The following is a 10,338-nucleotide window of genomic DNA, read 5'->3' as shown; positions in this document are numbered from 1 at the left end:
GTGGGACACAACGTCTACTCCTTTGGGGGATATTTCAAGCACGACAACAGTGAAGAAATTGCTGTGCACATCTTGAACACAGTGTCTTTGCGTTGGACGACGTTGCCCCCAGTGAAAACTGGGAGAGAACAATGTCCCCTTGAAGTTCCCCCCAGTCTCTTTGACCACACAGCTGTTCTGATAGAAGATACCGCCTACATCTGGGGGGGCCACACCGGGGATCACTCCTTTCCTTTCTCCAATGTACTCTATGCGTTTGATGTGGACACCCACACATGGTTCAAGGCCAAGCATTCTGGGGTTGTTCAAGGGAGGATCTTTCACTCAGCCTGTGTCTTGGAGAGGGTCATGTATATCTGTGGAGGATTTGACACTTTGAACACTTCTTTAATTTATGTGCTCAGTAATGACATATGCAAGTTGGACACCAGTACAATGGTCTGGTCTTTAGTTAACACCGGAGCCACTCCACCATATAGTCAAGATGGTCTCTCTACCACCATCATCGGGACAAAGATGTTTGTATTTGAGGGCAAGATGCTCTTTTTCGAAAATAACATTGGCGTGTTCGACACAGAGACTAACTGCTGGCTGAGCATGTCTTCTGCAAATCCCTTTCCAGCAGTAATACATCATTCAGCCTTTGCCTACAATGGAAAGCTGTACATATTTTGTCGCAGAAGAGAGAAAGACATTGATCCGTACTTCTGTGAAGATCCGCACAGATTTCCTCCTGGCCCGGCCATCAATGATCTGTGGAAATTCAATCTAGAGACCTTCTCCTGGAGGAAGGTTGAGCCCAAGGGGGACGGCCCGGGTCCAGGGTTTCATCATTTGTGCTGTTGTGTGGTGGGAGATCGTATCATCCTCTTTGAAGGACATGACGAAGAGACCGTAATGGCTGATGACCTGTACATCTTAGACTTTAACCCTAGTCTCAAGACGCTATGTAAACTAGCAGTTATTCAGCACGGTCTGGAGCAGTCAGGACTCACTCACGACGTCAGATGGGAACTGGCAGCCATGATAAACAAAACGGTGAGCCCATGAAAAACACAACAAAACAAGACTCAGATAAAGGTGTGAATGCTGAATGGGAGGAGTTGGCGCTACATCCTCCCAGTGGGGCCTCCTCACTGGCAGGTGAGCCAGTAGGTTACAACAGTAGTCCTCCCAGTGGGGCCTCCTCACTGGGAGGTGAGCCAGTAGGTTACAACAGTAGTCCTCCCAGTGGGGGCTCCTCACTGGGAGGTGAGCCAGTAGGGTACAGCGGTACGTCCTCCCAGTGGGGCCTCCTCACTGGGAGGTGAGCCAGTAGGTTACAGCGGTACATCCTCCCAGTGGGGGCTCCTCACTGGCAGGTGAGCCAGTAGGGTACAGCGGTACGTCCTCCCAGTGGGGCCTCCTCACTGGCAGGTGAGCCAGTAGGTTACAACAGTAGTCCTCCCAGTGGGGCCTCCTCACTGGGAGATGAGCCAGTAGGTGTTATGATTAGGAAGGTTATGAAGAGGCTTGGTGTAGGCAGGGTTCTCTCGCGCGCGCGTGTGTGTGTGTGTGTGTGTATCTACATGCTTGTTTTATTTTCTATTTTTGGGGAATGAACGCCAGCAAGAGGCATTTGGGTGCAATTTTTTTTGGGCGGTGAAACCGCCCCTATAAGTGAGGTTTGGATATTTGTACAATTTTGTACAATTTTATTTGTACAATTTGTACAATGCACCGTGATTGGCCAAGTCTATTCAGGACTGTGATTGGCCAGTGTCACATGACACATGTGCATAGCCCTATATAAGAAACCATAACTTGAAAAAAAAAACATAAGTTTGTTTTTTTCAAGTTATGGTTTCGTCCATCATAAAGAGTGTTTCTGTACATGATTGGTTGACTCCATTCAGTATTGTGATTAGTTAGCAAGACACCGCCCACTTCACACAGGGTGTGATTTTGTATTTATTTTTCACATTTGCTCTTTGTGTTCAGTTGAGAGCTGGTGAGATTTTCGCTAAATATTACAGTGTCTCTGCTGTGCTTTGTATCTATTTTGTTTGTTGTGTTTTCTGGGCTCTGGGTTAGATTTCACGGTACAAATTGTACAGTGAAAGTGACACTAACAAGGGGCTTTTGCTTTTATTTTTCATAATTTTTCAGTAGCTGTATTATAGTATTTTCCCGCCCCAGTTTCTATTTTTATTTCTATCTATGCTCTGTTGCTACTATTCAGTGAGTGACGCTAACAAGGGGGTGCCGTTTTATTTTGAATTATTTTTCAGTAGCGGCTAAAAAAGTATTTTTACGCCCCAGTTTCTATTTTTATTTCTATTCCTAATTATGCTCTGTTGATAAACAACGTTTGTCTCATGGGATGTAAACATCTGAATAATTAGCTCCATTAAGAACTCTCAGTCCGCATTACAGCTCCGAACATACACCCTCGCCCAGGTGACCTAGCCAGGGGTTGATCAAGCCCCGACTTACGTCCCAGTAGCTACCCACAGTCCTCTTAGGGAAAGACAGGGCCACTCAGTCCGCTTCCCCGGAACTACTCTGCCGGGACTGGGGGGAGGAGAGGCTCTGGCAAGTGGAGGGACTAGGCTCTGTGGATGGCCTCAAACTAAATGTAATGCCTCAACTCCTACAATTCCAACTACTCAGGGAGGGGGGTAACCAGTTCAAATATGATTATTTTGGCTGGTCACGGCCTGTGTGTGTGTGTGTGTGTGTGTGTGTGTTTGAGACGGGTGTGTGACAAAATGCACATTATAATATTATATTTATCTGCTTGATCTATGGGTGTTATTTTATACGTGTGATATGTAACATCTGCCCGACTTATGCATGTTATTATATAGAGCCCTTGCACCGACGTCACAAAATGGGCGGTACTCCGAGCCGCAGCCATCTTGGAGATATCCAAAATGTAAACAACGCTGTATGTGAATGGGATGCGGTCATTAATGTGCAATGTGCAATGTTTAGACCAATTCAACCATGTCAAAACCACGGAAAAGCTCTGCAAAACGTGTGGAAGAGCCTACTACTTACAGGGAAGGACTTGGTCCGCAGGAAAAGGTGCGATATTTAGAGAAACTAGGCTTTATATGCGGTCAAGATCCGTACGACCTGGCCCCTTCGTCTTGGACTAACGACGATCCGAATATTCTGCCTTCTATTAAATACCCAGACATCGTGAACTACCTTCTTTTTTCGCCAAGTCCGTACACATCTGAAGACCTTAAAGCCCACAAAGGTTTGGAAGCCTACAACCAGATGGTGTGTGGATGGGTGAGAGAGATACAGGATCAGCTCCTCAATGACCAACCCGATCTCCAGAGATTACCGTAACATTGCACGGAACGAGTGCACTTCATTCCGTGGATAGCCGCCTCGGAACTCCCGAATTGCGTGCATATGGTACGGCGCTGCCTTTGTGACAAAACCATTTCGGAGGCGCGCAGTCACAGGCGAACTGTCACCCCGTGAAGGACCACCGAGGGAGCTAAGGCGACCGAGTTGCCGTCCTGAACGGTGTGACGTTCGCCTGTGCCTACTCAGCGCCGTTTGAGTTATGTACCGATAGGCACAGAATCGTAATTTTTTTTGTGGGGACTGCTCTGCTTCAGGGTTTTTCCGGGTTGCGACTGGTTACGCCCACCGTGGGACTCGCCGTACATATGCACGCAATTCGGGAGTTCCGAGGCGGCTATCCACGGAATGAAGTGCACTCGTTCCGTGCAATGTTACGGTAATCTCTGGAGATCAGGCTGCAATGACAGATGCATTGTGAAAGCCAAGGTAACGTTATTAGATCATCCTATCTTTTGCATTTAGATATTGTATGTAGTCTATAATTACACATATTTTTGTATCAAAAGGCTGATATCTGTTTTAAAATATATGCAATTAAAGTTATGTTGTCTTGCTGAGGCAGTCTTGTGGCACCCAGAGAAATAAAAACACAAGCATATCCACAAGATAAATACATAAAATTAACTGAACAAAAATCTCTTAACTGTACAATATAATTCCATTCATACCCAGGTATATATGCAGCCTATAGTGATTCTTTTTTTTTTTTCCTATTCCAAGGATATTCAGTTTTATATGCATTAGTCCACAGACCCCAATCTACACTGTTATCTACAGATTACAATAATTATTTTAACACTTTGTGTTAAAATAGTAAAAGAAAATGTAATCAAATGGATCTGTAAGGGTCCATTTGGTTCCATTTGTATACACTATCAAGAGTTACAAACCTGTAAGGGTCCATTTGGTTCCATTTGTATACACTATCAAGAGTTACAAACCTGTAAGAGTCCATTTGGTTCCATTTGTACACTCAGAGTTACAGACCTGTAAGGGTCCATTTGGTTGCATTTGTACACTATCAGTTACAGACCTTACAAGACCCCCGGGGGCCCTGACCCCACGCTGAGAGCCAGTGGTGTAGATAAGCTTACATGGTGTAATTTATTGAAGAAGTAAATTGATGAGTTATGATTATTCTTACAAGCTTATATTTGGTTGTCTTGTCTTTTATTAAAGGACGACTTCACCGATTTTCAACCTATCTTCATATAATTGGTCCTCACTAGTACTCATGATAAAATGGTACAATTTTTTTCTACTTGGTCTGTGTCTCATAGGAGGGCTGTGGACAGTCCAGAAACCTGTCTACCAGTGACATCATCGTTAGGCATGATTTTTTTTTTTTTTTTAGATTTTTATTAACGAGAACAATGGCTTATTTTATTGCATTGCAACTTTCCAGGAATAGAAAGCCTGCAGTTTCTATTAGCTTGGATTCCCCATTGATGATGTCACTGGTAGACGGGACTCTGAACTGTCCACAGCCCTCCTCTGAGACACAGACCAAGTAGAACAAAATGGTACCATTTTATCATGAGTATTAGTGAGGACCAATTATATGAAGATAGGTTGAAAATCGGTGAAGTCGTCCTTTAAGGTACTCCATTCTCAATCAATCCGAGAAACACCCCTGCAACCCTAGATAATTGCTGAGAGGTCGGGTCGTATTCTTGGAGCCCACTGTACGTGTGTGGCTGGCCTCGGAGAGGTGTGCACACATGTTGCTGCATTGTTGTTTCTGATTGAAGAAACTGTAAACCTGAGAGACTCAAAGACAGTGACGCAGGAAAAGGCATATTGGATGTTACCTATTGCATTGTCAAAGGTGGAGTACAAGGAATGTCAAAAGATAAACTTCACTGCAGCAAAGACATATAAAGTAAAATAGCAGAGAGCAACTGTGCTGGTCATGTGCAGTCATTTGAGAAACAAAGTGCTAGCGATTGCTCTAAGTTAAGAAAACACAACAGCCAACCAGTGCTGAATTATCATCATTATTCAGTGCTCTTAGCACAAGTGGATCAAAATCTGCTACTTTGTCACTGATTGAGCCTTATTCAGACAGTTTGTTCCCAAACCGATAAGTGAAAACTTTCCTCTGGTGTTGACTGAATTGCGAAACGAAGAAGCAGTTCACATGGACTATAGTGATGTCTTGTCTATTTGCAATGATGTTGACATTTCTGTATCTGAGGAGCAAGCAAAGGCAGTTGAGGTAGCTGCAAGGGATCAAGCTTCTAATCAAGGGATTTCTTCTAAACTGTGGTTTCGATTTCGTGCTGGCCGAATTACAGCATCTAAAATGAAAACTGCATGCTGCACTGATCCAAACAAACCAGCACAGAGCCTCATCAAAAGTGTATGCTATCCTGAGTCATACAAATTTACCTCAAATGCCACTACATGGGGATGTGCTCATGAGAAATTTGCACGTGATATCTTCATAGATGCACATAAGAAATCTCATGAAAATGTGAAAGTGCACAACACAGGTTTCTTCATAAATCCAAGTGTGCCATTCATGGGTGCTTCCCCTGATGGCCTTGTTTCTTGTGATTGTTGTGGTGTCAATGTCATTGAAGTTAAATGTCCTAAGAAGGATGATGATGGGAAACTAAAACTAAATAAAAAACATCAGTATTTCTGTTGTTTGGACAGAGAAGGATCTGCATGTTGAGCCCATTTCATTTGATGAAGAGTTCTGGGGCATGATATGCCAGAAAAGCAAGCACATTTTTGACACAGCCATTATGCCACAGTTAGTTGGCAAGTTCTACACTAGGCTTTCATCTACCATAGCTAATGTGTCCTCAGACTCCTCACAACCTGGAGTATCTGTCTCTGCTGATTCACATGGTTCTGATAATGCTGCAAGTGCCACCGGGCAAGAAGAAACCTATTGTTCCTGTGACCAGGTTGAGTTTGGGAAGAAGATTTTTTGTGACAATGAAAAATTTCATATTCAGTGGTTTCACTATTCATGTGTTAATATTCAGGTTGCACCAAGAGGCAAATGGTATTGTCCCAACTGCCGTAAGCTACCTCAGTTTCGGCCTAAAAGGGCCAAGACACCTGTTATGTAAAAAAAACAGTAGTGTAGTTAAGCACTTCAGGAACTTTATTTAAATATTGGTGATTTTATTTATTTCAAAATGTGTACATTTTGGAAAATGCCATTGATTTGATATTTTATTTCAAATTTGAGAACCATTTTGAAATGCTTTTCTGACTAATAAAGCTGTCAAACTCACGTTGCATACAAAACTGTGTCTACAGTTATTCAAGCGTTCTGATAATGTAATAACATTTTCCCATAATGATATACTGTGTATTGATTGTACCACACAAAACAAACTGTAAATTAACAAAATCATTGTTAGGCTCTAAAAATAGTCTTTATATCTTTATTGACAAAATTCATTCAAAACATTTAGTCAAAATCAACAATTGTTGGGCAAAGGTTCACAACAGACAAGTGCAATCTTGTCTATGGTACAATAACCATCATCATCCTTGCACATTAAGAAATCAATTGGCAATATCCCCCCCAAAATACAATATTTCTGCCGCACGCTACCGATCACACGCTCAACATGAATCCTAAGCTATTTTCCTTGTCTCCAAGTCAACAGGAGCTAACTGTGACTTCCCACGAGTAAAGGCTGGAATTTTTAAATGAGCCATCCTGCAACCTAATGTGGCATGAATATTAAAGCCACGGTCAGCAAGAACTAAATCACCAGGAACAATCTTGTCCAAAAAGCCACAGTTCACAATACCAATCAAAAACTTTACTGTGTTATGGTGCTTGTAGGAAGACCATGTTTGTGCTCTGGCTATAAGGTTAGATGGGTGATAAATAAAAACCTCAAAGCAGTCAATAATAACACCACATTTTTTCCCAAAATGTTTTCTGAATTGCATTGGCATGTTTTTTTGCAAATCTTCTCTTTCTGGCCATATAAGAGGTTTCATGCGAATTAACATGACATCAGTGACATCAATGAATACCCTAGAAGCAGTGGATAATGACACATTGAAAAGATAAGAAAGGAAAGTTGTAGAAACATTAAGCCTTAGTCGCATTAATGTCAGCATCAACTGCTAGAAATTATTAAGTGACTTCTTCACAGGGAGGTGGGGACAAAGGTATGTATGGAGTACTAATAAAAGCTGCCATGAAGGTAGACCAGTGAAAAATAAAACCTTTTCATCTTTATCCACAAATTTGGTCATAGTAAGAGGACAAATGTTCCACATCAGAACACAACTGAATGTTTTCTGTTCTCAAATTTTGAAAGTTCACTGTTCATTGAATCAATCAAATTACCAGTCATTTCAGTCCGAGTCCCTATACTGCACACATTGTCGTTGACATAATCACTTGTGGTAGCATCATCATCATCATCATCATCATCATCGGCAGTATCAGCAGCAGCCGCCACCACGACCACCTGGAGACTTCTCTGGGTTCTATTCACACAACGTTGGTAGCGTAATGTCCCTGTTTCTTTAGGCGGCTGTAGAGAAGGTTCTCGCTGTCTTGTCATACCAACTGATGGGACCCAATCTGGGTCATCTTTCTTGTACAGGTCTGCCCTTTTACCTGCATGTGATAAGAAAAATATAGCAATTATTTAAATCAAAATTGTATTAAATGTGTTGATACCGTACTGCCCCAACAAGTCAAAGTGCACTTCAGCCCTATTTTATACCTAGGCTATTTGAAAATAGACAATCTACAAGCTCACAGCTTGTAGATCTGCTATTTTCAAAAAAGAATGTTGTACTTTTGGTACTTAAAGTACCAAAAGTACATTTTTTTTTTGTTGAAAATAGCTGTTTTAGAGTGCCGGTGCATGGAAGCTTTACACCGCTCCGCAAAGAACGATGAACACATTTGATTTTGTTGACTTTTTACCGAGGCTTTAAAGGCAGTCTTCAATTGTACAGAGGTGGGTGTGGTTCTGTTAAACTACAGAAAACAGATAACAAACAATTAACACCCAAACTACAATCATTAACATAATACATGCCTAAATCACACAAACTTAATCAACTTCCGCCAACTGCACAAACATATGTACTCACAACAAAGAGACGCACACATGCAGGTCTGCACAGTAAGGGATTTATAGCAGACTGGTCCTGACTTTATAGCTGACTGCTAAGCTTGATTGCCATGGGCTCCAGCTGACTGACTAATTAAGGAATCAGGTTCAGCTGGGCTCCAGCTGACTGACTAATTAAGGAATCGGGTTCAGCTGGCCTTGCCAATCACTGCCTTTACTCCACTGCCTTCAACTGGCCTTTTTCACAATAGCTTGTAGATCTGCTATTTTCCAAAAGAAAAGTTGTACTTTTGGTACTTTAAGTACATTTTGATACCATTACTTTTGTACTTTTACTCAAGTACATTTTTAATTCTGGACTTTTATTTGTAACAGAGTACTTCTACACTACTTTTTCCACCACTGTTGCATTTTGGCTTTGTAAGGCAGTGTAGTAGGCTTACTAGGCTATGAAATTAGATCATGAACAGATATTAAGCAATAACGCCAGATACACAGTAGATTCTTATTTATTATTATTATTATATTTCACCTACCTGACAAGAAATGCGCAGAACAAACTCGAATGTTGTCAAGATTCTTGCCCTTGAAGTTCTGGTTCAGTTTGGCCAGCCACACACGTCTCCTTTCTTCTGACAAGTTTTGGCAAGCATCTCCCTGATTTATAATCACTTTTGGTAATCTGTAATACTCCAGATGCTTTTCACGGTCCGACCGATTAGTACAACCAAAAACACGGCAATAATTAACCATTTTCACAGAGGATTATAAGGATAAGGATAATAATGCACGCTCGCTCCGTAGACTGTTGCTTTGTTTACATCTGCGAATGCCTCCGCAATGGCCGAATTGGACAAACTTCCGGGTTTGATGACGTTGTGGTGAACACACACTATACGAGTGATATGTAACATGTTGGATACTATAAGCAATATGAACATTTCCTATTCACGTGAGGGGTAATGGGTCTGATCACTGGGGGTGATTGAGTGATTGATGCCACACTCTACTTGACAAATAGAGGGTGTGGTGCACGCAGAGGACAGATCATGCAAACTTTGTAGCAGAAGCGACAGGAGAGAGAGAGGAGATCTCCTCCAGGCGCCAGTATTACTGAGTTTAAGTAAAAAGTTTGAACATAATAGTAAGTAGTCGGGAGGAGCCGAGGCCGGTGAGACAAACCCAAGCGTCCAGTTTCTTTATGGATTACAATTCATAGGGGTACCCCGCCCGAACTTAAGTTATTATTTGGACCGTTTGTGCGGAAGACCGTTTACATTTTCGTTTGGATATAAGGACAATAGACACTCTCGAGACCGCGCCCCACGAGAGGCCGTTCGGATCATAAGGAGGAGTTGTTTATTATTGTTTGACAAGGCGAGTAAGCGACTGACCGTGCAGCGCTCTGACTGTATAGCTGAAGTTGTGTGTGTGTGTGTGTGTTTGGGTGGCTAATGTGAACAGAACAGGTGCTACAGTATAGGTGAATGAACCACTAGCATACAGTATCTTTCCAAGAAGACGTTTATTTATTCTACTGTTACTCACACACAACCCACACATAACATATGAAATGTACATTAAACGTAAACGTTAAATGTATTAAACACTGACAGCTGAGTTACAGCAATAATCCTTCTCTTTTTTATATGAATAATTGTTCTTTTTATTCTCTATTGCTGGCATATCTAACACAATAGTCATTACATGTACTGTACTGAATTGTGTCAATTATTATCTATTCAGACTGTAGTCATACTGTAGTGGATCTATTCAGACTGTAGTGGATCTATTCATACTGTAGTGGATCTATTCAGTCTGTAGTGGATCTATTCATACTGTAGTGGATCTATTCAGACTGTAGTGGATCTATTCAGACTGTAGTCATACTGTAGTG

The sequence above is a fragment of the Gymnoscopelus braueri genome, assembly GCF_963280865.1.
Source record: "Gymnoscopelus braueri genome assembly, chromosome: 9".
Classification (NCBI taxonomy): domain Eukaryota; kingdom Metazoa; phylum Chordata; class Actinopteri; order Myctophiformes; family Myctophidae; genus Gymnoscopelus; species Gymnoscopelus braueri.
The sequence above is the reverse complement of the archived record's forward strand: the minus strand, read 5'-3'. Positions refer to the sequence as shown.